This window comes from Ranitomeya imitator, chromosome 5, assembly GCF_032444005.1.
Source record: "Ranitomeya imitator isolate aRanImi1 chromosome 5, aRanImi1.pri, whole genome shotgun sequence".
Lineage (NCBI taxonomy): Eukaryota > Metazoa > Chordata > Amphibia > Anura > Dendrobatidae > Ranitomeya > Ranitomeya imitator.
Window position 1 is genome coordinate 694,587,940 of NC_091286.1, and position 17,110 is coordinate 694,605,049.

Sequence of the window (17,110 nt, forward strand, 5' to 3'; positions counted from 1 at the left end):
GGTCAGTATTTATTGGATGTGGTGTGGGGTCTGTACTTAGGGGGTGTGGTCTGAGGTCAGTATTTATTGGATGTGGTGTGGGGTCTGTATTTAGGGGGTGTGGTCTTAGGTCAGTATTTATTGGACATGGTATGGGGGTCTGTATTTGGGGGGTGTGGTCTGAGGTCAGTATTTATTGGACGTGGTGTGGGGTCTGTATTTAGGGGGTGTGGTCTTAGGTCAGTATTTATTGGACATGGTATGGGGGTCTGTATTTGGGGGGTGTGGTCTGAGGTCAGTATTTATTGGATGTGGTGTGGGGTCTGTATTTAGGGGGTGTGGTCTGAGGTCAGTATTTATTGGATGTGATGTGGGGTCTGTATTTAGGGGGTGTGGTCTGAGGTCAGTATTTATTGGATGTGGTGTGGGGTCTGTATTTAGGGGGTGTGGTCTGAGGTTAGTATGTATTGGACATGGTGTGGGGTCTGTATTTAGGGGGTGTGGTCTGAGGTCAGTATTTATTGGACGTGGTGTGGGGTCTGTACTTAGGGGGTGTGGTCTGAGGTCAGTATTTATTGGATGTGGTGTGGGGTCTGTATTTAGGGGGTGTGGTCTGAGGTCAGTATTTATTGGACGTGGTGTGGGGTCTGTACTTAGGGGGTGTGGTCTGAGGTCAGTATTTATTGGATGTGATGTGGGGTCTGTATTTAGGGGGTGTGGTCTGAGGTCAGTATTTATTGGATGTGGTGTGGGGTCTGTATTTAGGGGGTATGGTCTGAGGTCAGTATTTATTGGATGTGATGTGGGGTCTGTATTTAGGGGATGTGGTCTGAGGTCAGTATTTATTGGATGTGGTGTGGGGTCTGTATTTAGGGGGTGTGGTCTGAGGTCAGTATTTATTGGATGTGGTGTGGGGTCTGTATTTAGGGGGTGTGGTCTGAGGTCAGTATTTATTGGATGTGGTGTGGGGTCTGTATTTAGGGGGTGTGGTCTGAGGTCAGTATTTATTGGATGTGGTGTGGGGTCTGTATTTAGGGGGTGTGGTCTGAGGTCAGTATTTATTGGATGTGGTGTGGGGTCTGTATTTAGGGGGTGTGGTCTGAGGTTAGTATTTATTGGATGTGATGTGGGGTCTGTATTTAGGGGTGTGGTCTGAGGTCAGTATTTATTGGATGTGGTGTGGGGTCTGTATTTAGGGGGTATGGTCTGAGGTCAGTATTTATTGGATGTGGTGTGGGGTCTGTATTTAGGGGGTGTGGTCTGAGGTTAGTATTTATTGGATGTGATGTGGGGTCTGTATTTAGGGGTGTGGTCTGAGGTCAGTATTTATTGGATGTGGTGTGGGTCTGTATTTAGGGGGTGTGGTCTGAGGTCAGTATTTATTGGATGTGGTGTGGGGTCTGTATTTAGGGGGTGTGGTCTGAGGTTAGTATTTATTGGATGTGGTGTGGGGTCTGTATTTAGGGGGTGTGGTCTGAGGTCAGTATTTATTGGATGTGGTGTGGGGTCTGTATTTAGGGGGTGTGGTCTGAGGTCAGTATTTATTGGATGTGATGTGGGGTCTGTATTTAGGGGGTGTGATCTGAGGTCAGTATTTATTGGATGTGGTGTGGGGTCTGTATTTAGGGGGTGTGGTCTGAGGTCAGTATTTATTGGATGTGGTGTGGGTCTGTATTTAGGGGGTGTGGTCTGAGGTCAGTATTTATTGGATGTGGTGTGGGGTCTGTATTTAGGGGGTGTGGTCTGAGGTCAGTATTTATTGGATGTGGTGTGGGGTCTGTATTTAGGGGGTGTGGTCTGAGGTTAGTATTTATTGGATGTGGTGTGGGGTCTGTATTTAGGGGGTGTGGTCTGAGGTCAGTATTTATTGGATGTGGTGTGGGGTCTGTATTTAGGGGGTGTGGTCTGAGGTCAGTATTTATTGGATGTGATGTGGGGTCTGTATTTAGGGGATGTGGTCTGAGGTTAGTATTTATTGGATGTGGTGTGGGGTCTGTATTTAGGGGGTGTGGTCTGAGGTCAGTATTTATTGGATGTGATGTGGGGTCTGTATTTAGGGGGTGTGGTCTGAGGTCAGTATTTATTGGATGTGGTGTGGGGTCTGTATTTAGGGGGTGTGGTCTGAGGTCAGTATTTATTGGATGTGATGTGGGGTCTGTATTTAGGGGGTGTGGTCTGAGGTTAGTATTTATTGGATGTGATGTGGGGTCTGTATTTAGGGGATGTGGTCTGAGGTCAGTATTTATTGGATGTGGTGTGGGGTCTGTATTTAGGGGGTGTGGTCTGAGGTCAGTATTTATTGGATGTGATGTGGGGTCTGTATTTAGGGGGTGTGATCTGAGGTCAGTATTTATTGGATGTGGTGTGGGGTCTGTATTTAGGGGGTGTGGTCTGAGGTCAGTATTTATTGGATGTGGTGTGGGTCTGTATTTAGGGGGTGTGGTCTGAGGTCAGTATTTATTGGATGTGGTGTGGGGTCTGTATTTAGGGGGTGTGGTCTGAGGTCAGTATTTATTGGATGTGGTGTGGGGTCTGTATTTAGGGGGTGTGGTCTGAGGTCAGTATTTATTGGATGTGGTGTGGGGTCTGTATTTAGGGGGTGTGGTCTGAGGTCAGTATTTATTGGACGTGGTGTGGGGTCTGTACTTAGGGGGTGTGGTCTGAGGTCAGTATTTATTGGATGTGGTGTGGGGTCTGTATTTAGGGGGTGTGGTCTGAGGTCAGTATTTATTGGATGTGATGTGGGGTCTGTATTTAGGGGATGTGGTCTGAGGTTAGTATTTATTGGACGTGGTGTGGGTTCTGTACTTAGGGGGTGTGGTCTGAGGTCAGTATTTATTGGATGTGATGTGGGGTCTGTATTTAGGGGGTGTGGTCTGAGGTCAGTATTTATTGGACGTGGTGTGGGGTCTGTACTTAGGGGGTGTGGTCTGAGGTCAGTATTTATTGGATGTGGTGTGGGTCTGTATTTAGGGGGTGTGGTCTGAGGTCAGTATTTATTGGATGTGGTGTGGGTCTGTATTTAGGAGGTGTGGTCTGAGGTCAGTATTTATTGGACGTGGTGTGGGTTCTGTACTTAGGGGGTGTGGTCTGAGGTCAGTATTTATTGGATGTGATGTGGGGTCTGTATTTAGGGGGTGTGGTCTGAGGTCAGTATTTATTGGATGTGATGTGGGGTCTGTATTTAGGGGATGTGGTCTGAGGTTAGTATTTATTGGATGTGATGTGGGGTCTGTATTTAGGGGGTGTGGTCTGAGGTCAGTATTTATTGGATGTGGTGTGGGGTCTGTATTTAGGGGGTATGGTCTGAGGTCAGTATTTATTGGATGTGGTGTGGGGTCTGTATTTAGGGGGTGTGGTCTGAGGTTAGTATTTATTGGATGTGATGTGGGGTCTGTATTTAGGGGGTGTGGTCTGAGGTTAGTATTTATTGGATGTGATGTGGGGTCTGTATTTAGGGGGTGTGGTCTGAGGTTAGTATTTATTGGATGTGATGTGGGGTCTGTATTTAGGGGGTGTGGTCTGAGGTCAGTATTTATTGGATGTGATGTGGGGTCTGTATTTAGGGGTGTGGTCTGAAGTCTGTATTTATTGGATGTGATGTGGGGTCTGTATTTAGGGGGTGTGGTCTGAGGTCAGTATTTATTGGATGTGGTGTGGGGTCTGTATTTAGGGGGTGTGGTCTGAGGTCAGTATTTATTGGACATGGTGTGGAGTCTGTATTTAGGGGGTGTGGTCTGAGGTTAGTATTTATTGGATGTGATGTGGGGTCTGTATTTAGGGGATGTGGTCTGAGGTCAGTATTTATTGGATGTGGTGTGGGGTCTGTATTTAGGGGGTGTGGTCTGAGGTTAGTATTTATTGGATGTGATGTGGGGTCTGTATTTAGGGGGTGTGGTCTGAGGTCAGTATTTATTGGATGTGATGTGGGGTCTGTACTTAGGGGGTGTGGTCTGAGGTCAGTATTTATTGGATGTGATGTGGGGTCTGTATTTAGGGGGTGTGGTCTGAGGTCAGTATTTATTGGATGTGATGTGGGGTCTGTATTTAGGGGGTGTGGTCTGAGGTCAGTATTTATTGGATGTGGTGTGGGGTCTGTATTTAGGGGGTGTGGTCTGAGGTCAGTATTTATTGGATGTGGTGTGGGGTCTGTACTTAGGGGGTGTGGTCTGAGGTCAGTATTTATTGGACGTGGTGTGGGGTCTGTACTTAGGGGGTGTGGTCTGAGGTCAGTATTTATTGGATGTGGTGTGGGGTCTGTATTTAGGGAGTGTGGTCTGAGGTCAGTATTTATTGGACGTGGTGTGGGGTCTGTACTTAGGGGGTGTGGTCTGAGGTCAGTATTTATTGGATGTGATGTGGGGTCTGTACTTAGGGGGTGTGGTCTGAGGTCAGTATTTATTGGATGTGATGTGGGGTCTGTATTTAGGGGGTGTGGTCTGAGGTCAGTATTTATTGGATGTGATGTGGGGTCTGTATTTAGGGGGTGTGGTCTGAGGTCAGTATTTATTGGATGTGATGTGGGGTCTGTATTTAGGGGGTGTGGTCTGAGGTCAGTATTTATTGGATGTGATGTGGGGTCTGTATTTAGGGGGTGTGGTCTGAGGTCAGTATTTATTGGACGTGATGTGGGGTCTGTATTTAGGGGGTGTGGTCTGAGGTCAGTATTTATTGGATGTGATGTGGGGTCTGTATTTAGGGAGTGTGGTCTGAGGTCAGTATTTATTGGATGTGATGTGGGGTCTGTATTTAGGGGGTGTGGTCTGAGGTTAGTATTTATTGGATGTGATGTGGGGTCTGTATTTAGGGGGTGTGGTCTGAGGTCAGTATTTATTGGATGTGGTGTGGGGTCTGTATTTAGGGGGTGTGGTCTGAGGTCAGTATTTATTGGATGTGATGTGGGGTCTGTATTTAGGGAGTGTGGTCTGAGGTCAGTATTTATTGGACGTGGAGTGGGGTCTGTATTTAGGGGGTGTGGTCTGAGGTTAGTATTTATTGGATGTGATGTGGGGTCTGTATTTAGGGGGTGTGGTCTGAGGTCAGTATTTATTGGATGTGATGTGGGGTCTGTACTTAGGGGGTGTGGTCTGAGGTCAGTATTTATTGGATGTGATGTGGGGTCTGTATTTAGGGGGTGTGGTCTGAGGTCAGTATTTATTGGATGTGATGTGGGGTCTGTATTTAGGGGGTGTGGTCTGAGGTCAGTATTTATTGGACGTGGTGTGGGGTCTGTATTTAGGGGGTGTGGTCTGACGTCAGTATTTATTGGATGTGATGTGGGGTCTGTATTTAGGGGGTGTGGTCTGAGGTCAGTATTTATTGGATGTGATGTGGGGTCTGTATTTAGGGGGTGTGGTCTGAGGTCAGTATTTATTGGACGTGGTGTGGGGTCTGTATTTAGGGGGTGTGGTCTGAGGTCAGTATTTATTGGATGTGATGTGGGGTCTGTATTTAGGGGGTGTGGTCTGAGGTCAGTATTTATTGGATGTGATGTGGGGTCTGTATTTAGGGGGTGTGGTCTGAGGTCAGTATTTATTGGATGTGGTGTGGGGTCTGTATTTAGGGGGTGTGGTCTGAGGTCAGTATTTATTGGATGTGATGTGGGGTCTGTATTTTGGGGGTGTGGTCTGAGGTCAGTATTTATTGGACGTGATGTGGGGTCTGTATTTAGGGGGTGTGGTCTGAGGTCAGTATTTATTGGATGTGATGTGGGGTCTGTATTTAGGGGGTGTGGTCTGAGGTCAGTATTTATTGGATGTGATGTGGGGTCTGTATTTAGGGGTGTGGTCTGAAGTCAGTATTTATTGGATGTGGTGTGGGGTCTGTATTTAGGGGGTGTGGTCTGAGGTCAGTATTTATTGGATGTGATGTGGGGTCTGTATTTAGGGGGTGTGGTCTGAGGTCAGTATTTATTGGATGTGATGTGGGGTCTGTATTTAGGGGGTGTGGTCTGAGGTCAGTATTTATTGGATGTGATGTGGGGTCTGTATTTAGGGAGTGTGGTCTGAGGTCAGTATTTATTGGATGTGATGTGGGGTCTGTATTTTGGGGGTGTGGTCTGAGGTCAGTATTTATTGGACGTGATGTGGGGTCTGTATTTAGGAGGTGTGGTCTGAGGTCAGTATTTATTGGATGTGGTGTGGGGTCTGTATTTAGGGGGTGTGGTCTGAGGTCAGTATTTATTGGATGTGATGTGGGGTCTGTATTTAGGGAGTGTGGTCTGAGGTCAGTATTTATTGGATGTGGTGTGGGGTCTGTATTTAGGGGGTGTGGTCTGAGGTCAGTATTTATTGGATGTGATGTGGGGTCTGTATTTAGGGAGTGTGGTCTGAGGTCAGTATTTATTGGATGTGATGTGGGGTCTGTATTTAGGGGGTGTGGTCTGAGGTCAGTATTTATTGGATGTGATGTGGGGTCTGTATTTAGGGAGTGTGGTCTGAGGTCAGTATTTATTGGATGTGATGTGGGGTCTGTATTTTGGGGGTGTGGTCTGAGGTCAGTATTTATTGGACGTGATGTGGGGTCTGTATTTAGGGGGTGTGGTCTGAGGTCAGTATTTATTGGATGTGATGTGGGGTCTGTATTTAGGGGGTGTGGTCTGAGGTCAGTATTTATTGGACGTGATGTGGGGTCTGTATTTAGGGGTGTGGTCTGAGGTCAGTATTTATTGGATGTGGTGTGGGGTCTGTACTTAGGGGGTGTGGTCTGAGGTCAGTATTTATTGGACGTGGTGTGGGGTCTGTACTTAGGGGGTGTGGTCTGAGGTCAGTATTTATTGGATGTGGTGTGGGGTCTGTATTTAGGGGGTGTGGTCTGAGGTCAGTATTTATTGGACGTGGTGTGGAGTCTGTATTTAGGAGGTGTGGTCTGAGGTCAGTATTTATTGGACGTGATGTGGGGTCTGTATTTAGGGAGTGTGGTCTGAGGTCAGTATTTATTGGATGTGATGTGGGGTCTGTATTTAGGGGGTGTGGTCTGAGGTCAGTATTTATTGGACGTGGTGTGGGGTCTGTATTTAGGGGGTGTGGTCTGAGGTCAGTATTTATTGGACGTGATGTGGGGTCTGTATTTAGGGGTGTGGTCTGAGGTCAGTATTTATTGGATGTGGTGTGGAGTCTGTATTTAGGAGGTGTGGTCTGAGGTCAGTATTTATTGGATGTGGTGTGGAGTCTGTATTTAGGAGGTGTGGTCTGAGGTCAGTATTTATTGGATGTGGTGTGGGGTCTGTATTTAGGAGGTGTGGTCTGAGGTCAGTATTTATTGGATGTGATGTGGGGTCTGTATTTAGGGGGTGTGGTCTGAGGTCAGTATTTATTGGATGTGGTGTGGAGTCTGTACTTAGGGGGTGTGGTCTGAGGTCAGTATTTATTGGATGTGATGTGGGGTCTGTATTTAGGGGGTGTGGTCTGAGGTCAGTATTTATTGGACGTGGTGTGGAGTCTGTATTTAGGAGGTGTGGTCTGAGGTCAGTATTTATTGGATGTGGTGTGGAGTCTGTATTTAGGGGGTATGGTCTGAGGTCAGTATTTATTGGATGTGGTGTGGGGTCTGTATTTAGGGGGTGTGGTCTGAGGTCAGTATTTATTGGACGTGGTGTGGAGTCTGTATTTAGGGGGTGTGGTCTGAGGTCAGTATTTATTGGATGTGGTGTGGGGTCTGTATTTAGGGGGTGTGGTCTGAGGTCAGTATTTATTGGATGTGGTGTGGGGTCTGTATTTAGGGGGTGTGGTCTGAGGTCAGTATTTATTGGATGTGGTGTGGGGTCTGTATTTAGGGGTGTGGTCTGAGGTCAGTATTTATTGGATGTGATGTGGGGTCTGTATTTAGGGGGTGTGGTCTGAGGTCAGTATTTATTGGATGTGATGTGGGGTCTGTATTTAGGGGGTGTGGTCTGAGGTCAGTATTTATTGGATGTGATGTGGGGTCTGTATTTAGGGGGTGTGGTCTGAGGTCAGTATTTATTGGACGTGATGTGGGGTCTGTATTTAGGGGGTGTGGTCTGAGGTCTGTATTTATTGGATGTGATGTGGGGTCTGTATTTAGGGGGTGTGGTCTGAGGTCAGTATTTATTGGATGTGATGTGGGGTCTGTATTTAGGGGGTGTGGTCTGAGGTCAGTATTTATTGGATGTGGTGTGGGGTCTGTATTTAGGGGGTGTGGTCTGAGGTCAGTATTTATTGGACGTGGTGTGGGGTCTGTATTTTGGGGGTGTGGTCTGAGGTCAGTATTTATTGGATGTGGTGTGGGGTCTGTATTTAGGAGGTGTGGTCTGAGGTCAGTATTTATTGGATGTGATGTGGGGTCTGTATTTAGGAGGTGTGGTCTGAGGTCAGTATTTATTGGATGTGGTGTGGGGTCTGTATTTAGGGGGTGTGGTCTGAGGTCAGTATTTATTGGATGTGATGTGGGGTCTGTATTTAGGAGGTGTGGTCTGAGGTCAGTATTTATTGGATGTGGTGTGGGGTCTGTATTTTGGGGGTGTGGTCTGAGGTCAGTATTTATTGGATGTGATGTGGGGTCTGTATTTAGGGGGTGTGGTCTGAGGTCAGTATTTATTGGATGTGATGTGGGGTCTGTATTTAGGGGGTGTGGTCTGAGGTCAGTATTTATTGGAGGTGTTGTGTGGTCTGTATTTAGGGGGTGTGGTCTGAGGTCAGTATTTATTGGATGTGATGTGGGGTCTGTATTTAGGGAGTGTGGTCTGAGGTCAGTATTTATTGGATGTGGTGTGGGGTCTGTATTTAGGGGGTGTGGTCTGAGGTCAGTATTTATTGGATGTGATGTGGGGTCTGTATTTAGGAGGTGTGGTCTGAGGTCAGTATTTATTGGATGTGGTGTGGGGTCTGTATTTTGGGGGTGTGGTCTGAGGTCAGTATTTATTGGATGTGATGTGGGGTCTGTATTTAGGGGGTGTGGTCTGAGGTCAGTATTTATTGGATGTGATGTGGGGTCTGTATTTAGGGGGTGTGGTCTGAGGTCAGTATTTATTGGATGTGATGTGGGGTCTGTATTTAGGGGGAGTGGTCTGAGGTCAGTATTTATTGGAGGTGTTGTGTGGTCTGTATTTAGGGGGTGTGGTCTGAGGTCAGTATTTATTGGATGTGGTGTGGGGTCTGTATTTAGGGGGTGTGGTCTGAGGTCAGTATTTATTGGACGTGATGTGGGGTCTGTATTTAGGGGGTGTGGTCTGAGGTCTGTATTTATTGGATGTGATGTGGGGTCTGTATTTAGGGGGTGTGGTCTGAGGTCAGTATTTATTGGATGTGATGTGGGGTCTGTATTTAGGGGGTGTGGTCTGAGGTCAGTATTTATTGGACGTAGTGTGGGCTCTGTATTTAGGGGGTGTGGTCTGAGGTCAGTATTTATTGGATGTGATGTGGAGTCTGTATTTAGGAGGTGTGGTCTGAGGTCAGTATTTATTGGATGTGGTGTGGGGTCTGTATTTAGGGGGTGTGGTCTGAGGTCAGTATTTATTGGATGTGGTGTGGGGTCTGTATTTAGGGGGTGTGGTCTGAGGTCAGTATTTATTGGACGTGGTGTGGAGTCTGTATTTAGGAGGTGTGGTCTGAGGTCAGTATTTATTGGATGTGGTGTGGGGTCTGTATTTAGGGGGTGTGGTCTGAGGTCAGTATTTATTGGATGTGGTGTGGGGTCTGTATTTAGGGGGTGTGGTCTGAGGTCAGTATTTATTGGATGTGATGTGGAGTCTGTATTTAGGGGGTGTGGTCTGAGGTCAGTATTTATTGGATGTGATGTGGGGTCTGTATTTAGGGGGTGTGGTCTGAGGTCAGTATTTATTGGATGTGATGTGGGGTCTGTATTTAGGGGGTGTGGTCTGAGGTCAGTATTTATTGGATGTGGTGTGGGGTCTGTATTTAGGGGGTGTGGTCTGAGGTCAGTATTTATTGGACGTGATGTGGGGTCTGTATTTAGGGGGTGTGGTCTGAGGTCTGTATTTATTGGATGTGATGTGGGGTCTGTATTTAGGGGGTGTGGTCTGAGGTCAGTATTTATTGGATGTGATGTGGGGTCTGTATTTAGGGGGTGTGGTCTGAGGTCAGTATTTATTGGATGTGATGTGGGGTCTGTATTTAGGGGGTGTGGTCTGAGGTCAGTATTTATTGGACGTGGTGTGGGCTCTGTATTTAGGGGGTGTGGTCTGAGGTCAGTATTTATTGGATGTGATGTGGGGTCTGTATTTAGGGGGTGTGGTCTGAGGTCAGTATTTATTGGATGTGGTGTGGGGTCTGTATTTAGGGGGTGTGGTCTGAGGTCAGTATTTATTGGATGTGATGTGGGGTCTGTATTTAGGGAGTGTGGTCTGAGGTCAGTATTTATTGGATGTGATGTGGGGTCTGTATTTAGGGGGTGTGGTCTGAGGTCAGTATTTATTGGACGTGATGTGGGGTCTGTATTTAGGGGGTGTGGTCTGAGGTCAGTATTTATTGGATGTGATGTGGGGTCTGTATTTAGGGGGTGTGGTCTGAGGTCAGTATTTATTGGACGTGATGTGGGGTCTGTATTTAGGGGTGTGGTCTGAGGTCAGTATTTATTGGATGTGGTGTGGGGTCTGTACTTAGGGGGTATGGTCTGAGGTCAGTATTTATTGGATGTGGTGTGGGGTCTGTATTTAGGGGGTGTGGTCTGAGGTCAGTATTTATTGGACGTGGTGTGGAGTCTGTATTTAGGAGGTGTGGTCTGAGGTCAGTATTTATTGGATGTGGTGTGGGGTCTGTATTTAGGGGGTGTGGTCTGAGGTCAGTATTTATTGGACGTGATGTGGGGTCTGTATTTAGGGAGTGTGGTCTGAGGTCAGTATTTATTGGATGTGATGTGGGGTCTGTATTTAGGGGGTGTGGTCTGAGGTCAGTATTTATTGGACGTGATGTGGGGTCTGTATTTAGGGAGTGTGGTCTGAGGTCAGTATTTATTGGATGTGATGTGGGGTCTGTATTTAGGGGGTGTGGTCTGAGGTCAGTATTTATTGGATGTGATGTGGGGTCTGTATTTAGGGAGTGTGGTCTGAGGTCAGTATTTATTGGATGTGATGTGGGGTCTGTATTTAGGGGGTGTGGTCTGAGGTCAGTATTTATTGGACGTGATGTGGGGTCTGTATTTAGGGGGTGTGGTCTGAGGTCAGTATTTATTGGATGTGATGTGGGGTCTGTATTTAGGGGGTGTGGTCTGAGGTCAGTATTTATTGGACGTGATGTGGGGTCTGTATTTAGGGGTGTGGTCTGAGGTCAGTATTTATTGGATGTGGTGTGGGGTCTGTACTTAGGGGGTATGGTCTGAGGTCAGTATTTATTGGATGTGGTGTGGGGTCTGTATTTAGGGGGTGTGGTCTGAGGTCAGTATTTATTGGACGTGGTGTGGAGTCTGTATTTAGGAGGTGTGGTCTGAGGTCAGTATTTATTGGATGTGGTGTGGGGTCTGTACTTAGGGGGTATGGTCTGAGGTCAGTATTTATTGGACGTGATGTGGGGTCTGTATTTAGGGAGTGTGGTCTGAGGTCAGTATTTATTGGATGTGATGTGGGGTCTGTATTTAGGGGGTGTGGTCTGAGGTCAGTATTTATTGGACGTGGTGTGGGGTCTGTATTTAGGGGGTGTGGTCTGAGGTCAGTATTTATTGGACGTGATGTGGGGTCTGTATTTAGGGGTGTGGTCTGAGGTCAGTATTTATTGGATGTGGTGTGGGGTCTGTACTTAGGGGGTGTGGTCTGAGGTCAGTATTTATTGGATGTGATGTGGGGTCTGTATTTAGGGGGTGTGGTCTGAGGTCAGTATTTATTGGATGTGGTGTGGGGTCTGTATTTAGGGGGTGTGGTCTGAGGTCAGTATTTATTGGACGTGGTGTGGAGTCTGTATTTAGGAGGTGTGGTCTGAGGTCAGTATTTATTGGATGTGGTGTGGGGTCTGTATTTAGGGGGTGTGGTCTGAGGTCAGTATTTATTGGACGTGGTGTGGAGTCTGTATTTAGGGGGTGTGGTCTGAGGTCAGTATTTATTGGATGTGGTGTGGGGTCTGTATTTAGGGGGTGTGGTCTGAGGTCAGTATTTATTGGATGTGGTGTGGGGTCTGTATTTAGGGGGTGTGGTCTGAGGTCAGTATTTATTGGATGTGATGTGGGGTCTGTATTTAGGGGGTGTGGTCTGAGGTCAGTATTTATTGGATGTGATGTGGGGTCTGTATTTAGGGGGTGTGGTCTGAGGTCAGTATTTATTGGACGTGATGTGGGGTCTGTATTTAGGGGGTGTGGTCTGAGGTCTGTATTTATTGGATGTGATGTGGGGTCTGTATTTAGGAGGTGTGGTCTGAGGTCAGTATTTATTGGATGTGATGTGGGGTCTGTATTTAGGGGGTGTGGTCTGAGGTCAGTATTTATTGGATGTGGTGTGGGGTCTGTATTTAGGGGGTGTGGTCTGAGGTCAGTATTTATTGGATGTGATGTGGGGTCTGTATTTAGGAGGTGTGGTCTGAGGTCAGTATTTATTGGATGTGGTGTGGGGTCTGTATTTAGGGGGTGTGGTCTGAGGTCAGTATTTATTGGATGTGATGTGGGGTCTGTATTTAGGGGGTGTGGTCTGAGGTCAGTATTTATTGGATGTGGTGTGGGGTCTGTATTTAGGGGGTGTGGTCTGAGGTCAGTATTTATTGGATGTGGTGTGGGGTCTGTATTTAGGGGGTGTGGTCTGAGGTCAGTATTTATTGGATGTGGTGTGGGGTCTGTATTTAGGGGGTGTGGTCTGAGGTCAGTATTTATTGGATGTGATGTGGGGTCTGTATTTAGGGGGTGTGGTCTGAGGTCAGTATTTATTGGATGTGGTGTGGGGTCTGTATTTAGGGGGTGTGGTCTGAGGTCAGTATTTATTGGATGTGATGTGGGGTCTGTATTTAGGAGGTGTGGTCTGAGGTCAGTATTTATTGGATGTGATGTGGGGTCTGTATTTAGGGGGTGTGGTCTGAGGTCAGTATTTATTGGATGTGGTGTGGGGTCTGTATTTAGGGGGTGTGGTCTGAGGTCAGTATTTATTGGATGTGATGTGGGGTCTGTATTTAGGAGGTGTGGTCTGAGGTCAGTATTTATTGGATGTGGTGTGGGGTCTGTATTTAGGGGGTGTGGTCTGAGGTCAGTATTTATTGGATGTGGTGTGGGGTCTGTATTTAGGGGGTGTGGTCTGAGGTCAGTATTTATTGGATGTGATGTGGGGTCTGTATTTTGGGGGTGTGGTCTGAGGTCAGTATTTATTGGATGTGATGTGGGGTCTGTATTTAGGGGGTGTGGTCTGAGGTCAGTATTTATTGGATGTGATGTGGGGTCTGTATTTAGGGGGTGTGGTCTGAGGTCAGTATTTATTGGATGTGGTGTGGGGTCTGTATTTAGGGGGTGTGGTCTGAGGTCAGTATTTATTGGATGTGGTGTGGGGTCTGTACTTAGGGGGTGTGGTCTGAGGTCAGTATTTATTGGACGTGATGTGGGGTCTGTATTTAGGGGGTGTGGTCTGAGGTCTGTATTTATTGGATGTGATGTGGGGTCTGTATTTAGGGGGTGTGGTCTGAGGTCAGTATTTATTGGATGTGATGTGGGGTCTGTATTTAGGGGGTGTGGTCTGAGGTCAGTATTTATTGGATGTGATGTGGGGTCTGTATTTAGGGGGTGTGGTCTGAGGTCAGTATTTATTGGACGTAGTGTGGGCTCTGTATTTAGGGGGTGTGGTCTGAGGTCAGTATTTATTGGATGTGATGTGGGGTCTGTATTTAGGGGGTGTGGTCTGAGGTCAGTATTTATTGGATGTGGTGTGGGGTCTGTATTTAGGGGGTGTGGTCTGAGGTCAGTATTTATTGGATGTGATGTGGGGTCTGTATTTAGGAGGTGTGGTCTGAGGTCAGTATTTATTGGATGTGGTGTGGGGTCTGTATTTAGGGGGTGTGGTCTGAGGTCAGTATTTATTGGATGTGATGTGGGGTCTGTATTTTGGGGGTGTGGTCTGAGGTCAGTATTTATTGGATGTGATGTGGGGTCTGTATTTAGGGGGTGTGGTCTGAGGTCAGTATTTATTGGATGTGGTGTGGGGTCTGTATTTAGGGGGTGTGGTCTGAGGTCAGTACTTATTGGATGTGGTGTGGGGTCTGTATTTAGGGGGTGTGGTCTGAGGTCAGTATTTATTGGATGTGGTGTGGGGTCTGTATTTAGAGGTGTGGTCTGAGGTCAGTATTTATTGGACGTGGTGTGGGGTCTGTATTTAGGGGGTGTGGTCTGAGGTCAGTATTTATTGGATGTGGTGTGGGGTCTGTATTTAGGGGGTGTGGTCTGAGGTCAGTATTTATTGGATGTGATGTGGGGTCTGTATTTAGGAGGTGTGGTCTGAGGTCAGTATTTATTGGATGTGGTGTGGGGTCTGTATTTAGGGGGTGTGGTCTGAGGTCAGTATTTATTGGATGTGGTGTGGGGTCTGTATTTAGGGGGTGTGGTCTGAGGTCAGTATTTATTGGACGTGGTGTGGGGTCTGTATTTTGGGGGTGTGGTCTGAGGTCAGTATTTATTGGATGTGATGTGGGGTCTGTATTTAGGGGGTGTGGTCTGAGGTCAGTATTTATTGGATGTGATGTGGGGTCTGTATTTAGGGGGTGTGGTCTGAGGTCAGTATTTATTGGACGTGGTGTGGGGTCTGTATTTAGGGGGTGTGGTCTGAGGTCAGTATTTATTGGATGTGGTGTGGGGTCTGTATTTAGGGGGTGTGGTCTGAGGTCAGTATTTATTGGATGTGGTGTGGGGTCTGTATTTAGGGGGTGTGGTCTGAGGTCAGTATTTATTGGATGTGATGTGGGGTCTGTATTTAGGAGGTGTGGTCTGAGGTCAGTATTTATTGGATGTGGTGTGGGGTCTGTATTTAGGGAGTGTGGTCTGAGGTCAGTATTTATTGGACGTGGAGTGGGGTCTGTATTTAGGGAGTGTGGTCTGAGGTCAGTATTTATTGGATGTGGTGTGGGGTCTGTATTTAGGGGGTGTGGTCTGAGGTCAGTATTTATTGGATGTGGTGTGGGGTCTGTATTTAGGGGGTGTGGTCTAAGGTCAGTATTTATTGGATGTGGTGTGGGGTCTGTATTTAGGGGGTGTGGTCTGAGGTCAGTATTTATTGGATGTGATGTGGGGTCTGTATTTAGGGGGTGTGGTCTAAGGTCAGTATTTATTGGATGTGGTGTGGGGTCTGTATTTAGGGGGTGTGGTCTGAGGTCAGTATTTATTGGATGTGATGTGGGGTCTGTATTTAGGGGGTGTGGTCTGAGGTCAGTATTTATTGGATGTGGTGTGGGGTCTGTATTTAGGGGTGTGGTCTGAGGTCAGTATTTATTGGATGTGGTGTGGGGTCTGTATTTAGGGGGTGTGGTCTGAGGTCAGTATTTATTGGATGTGGTGTGCGGTCTGTATTTAGGGGGTGTGGTCTGAGGTCAGTATTTATTGGACGTGGTGTGGGGTCTGTATTTTGGGGGTGTGGTCTGAGGTCAGTATTTATTGGATGTGGTGTGGGGTCTGTATTTAGGGGGTGTGGTCTGAGGTCAGTATTTATTGGATGTGATGTGGGGTCTGTATTTTGGGGGTGTGGTCTGAGGTCAGTATTTATTGGATGTGATGTGGGGTCTGTATTTAGGGGGTGTGGTCTGAGGTCAGTATTTATTGGATGTGGTGTGGGGTCTGTATTTAGGGGGTGTGGTCTGAGGTCAGTATTTATTGGATGTGGTGTGGGGTCTGTATTTAGAGGTGTGGTCTGAGGTCAGTATTTATTGGACGTGGTGTGGGGTCTGTATTTAGGGGGTGTGGTCTGAGGTCAGTATTTATTGGATGTGGTGTGGGGTCTGTATTTAGGGGGTGTGGTCTGAGGTCAGTATTTATTGGATGTGATGTGGGGTCTGTATTTAGGAGGTGTGGTCTGAGGTCAGTATTTATTGGATGTGGTGTGGGGTCTGTATTTAGGGGGTGTGGTCTGAGGTCAGTATTTATTGGATGTGGTGTGGGGTCTGTATTTAGGAGGTGTGGTCTGAGGTCAGTATTTATTGGATGTGGTGTGGGGTCTGTATTTAGGGGTGTGGTCTGAGGTCAGTATTTATTGGATGTGGTGTGGGGTCTGTACTTAGGGGGTGTGGTCTGAGGTCAGTATTTATTGGATGTGATGTGGGGTCTGTATTTAGGGGTGTGGTCTGAGGTCAGTATTTATTGGATGTGGTGTGGGGTCTGTATTTAGGGGGTGTGGTCTGAGGTCAGTATTTATTGGACGTGGTGTGGGGTCTGTACTTAGGGGGTGTGGTCTGAGGTCAGTATTTATTGGATGTGGTGTGGGGTCTGTACTTAGGGGGTGTGGTCTGAGGTCAGTATTTATTGGATGTGATGTGGGGTCTGTATTTAGGGGTGTGGTCTGAGGTCAGTATTTATTGGATGTGGTGTGGGGTCTGTATTTAGGGGGTGTGGTCTGAGGTCAGTATTTATTGGATGTGATGTGGGATCTGTATTTAGGGGGTGTGGTCTGAGGTCAGTATTTATTGGATGTGATGTGGGGTCTGTATTTAGGGAGAGTGGTCTGAGGTCAGTATTTATTGGATGTGATGTGGGGTCTGTATTTAGGGGGTGTAGTCTGAGGTCAGTATTTATTGGATGTGATGTGGGGTCTGTATTTAGGGAGAGTGGTCTGAGGTCAGTATTTATTGGATGTGGTGTGGGGTCTGTATTTAGGGGGTGTAGTCTGAGGTCAGTATTTATTGGATGTGATGTGGGGTCTGTATTTAGGGAGAGTGGTCTGAGGTCAGTATTTATTGGATGTGATGTGGGGTCTGTATTTAGGGGGTGTGGTCTGAGGTCAGTATTTATTGGATGTGGTGTGGGGTCTGTATTTAGGGGGTGTAGTCTGAGGTCAGTATTTATTGGATGTGATGTGGGGTCTGTATTTAGGGAGAGTGGTCTGAGGTCAGTATTTATTGGATGTGATGTGGGGTCTGTATTTAGGGGGTGTGGTCTGAGGTCAGTATTTATTGGATGTGGTGTGGGATCTGTATTTAGGGGTGTGGTCTGAGGTCAGTATTTATTGGATGTGGTGTGGGGTCTGTATTTAGGGGGTGTGGTCTGAGGTCAGTATTTA

General features: G+C 47.0%; 1 protein-coding gene across 1 annotated transcript in view; it reads right to left on the reverse strand.

The window, feature by feature from the left end:
• Window positions 1–17,110, reverse strand: part of SCARA3 (scavenger receptor class A member 3) — a 77,599-nt gene that overhangs the window by 12,974 nt on the left and 47,515 nt on the right. The gene's annotated exons all lie outside the window — the stretch shown is intronic.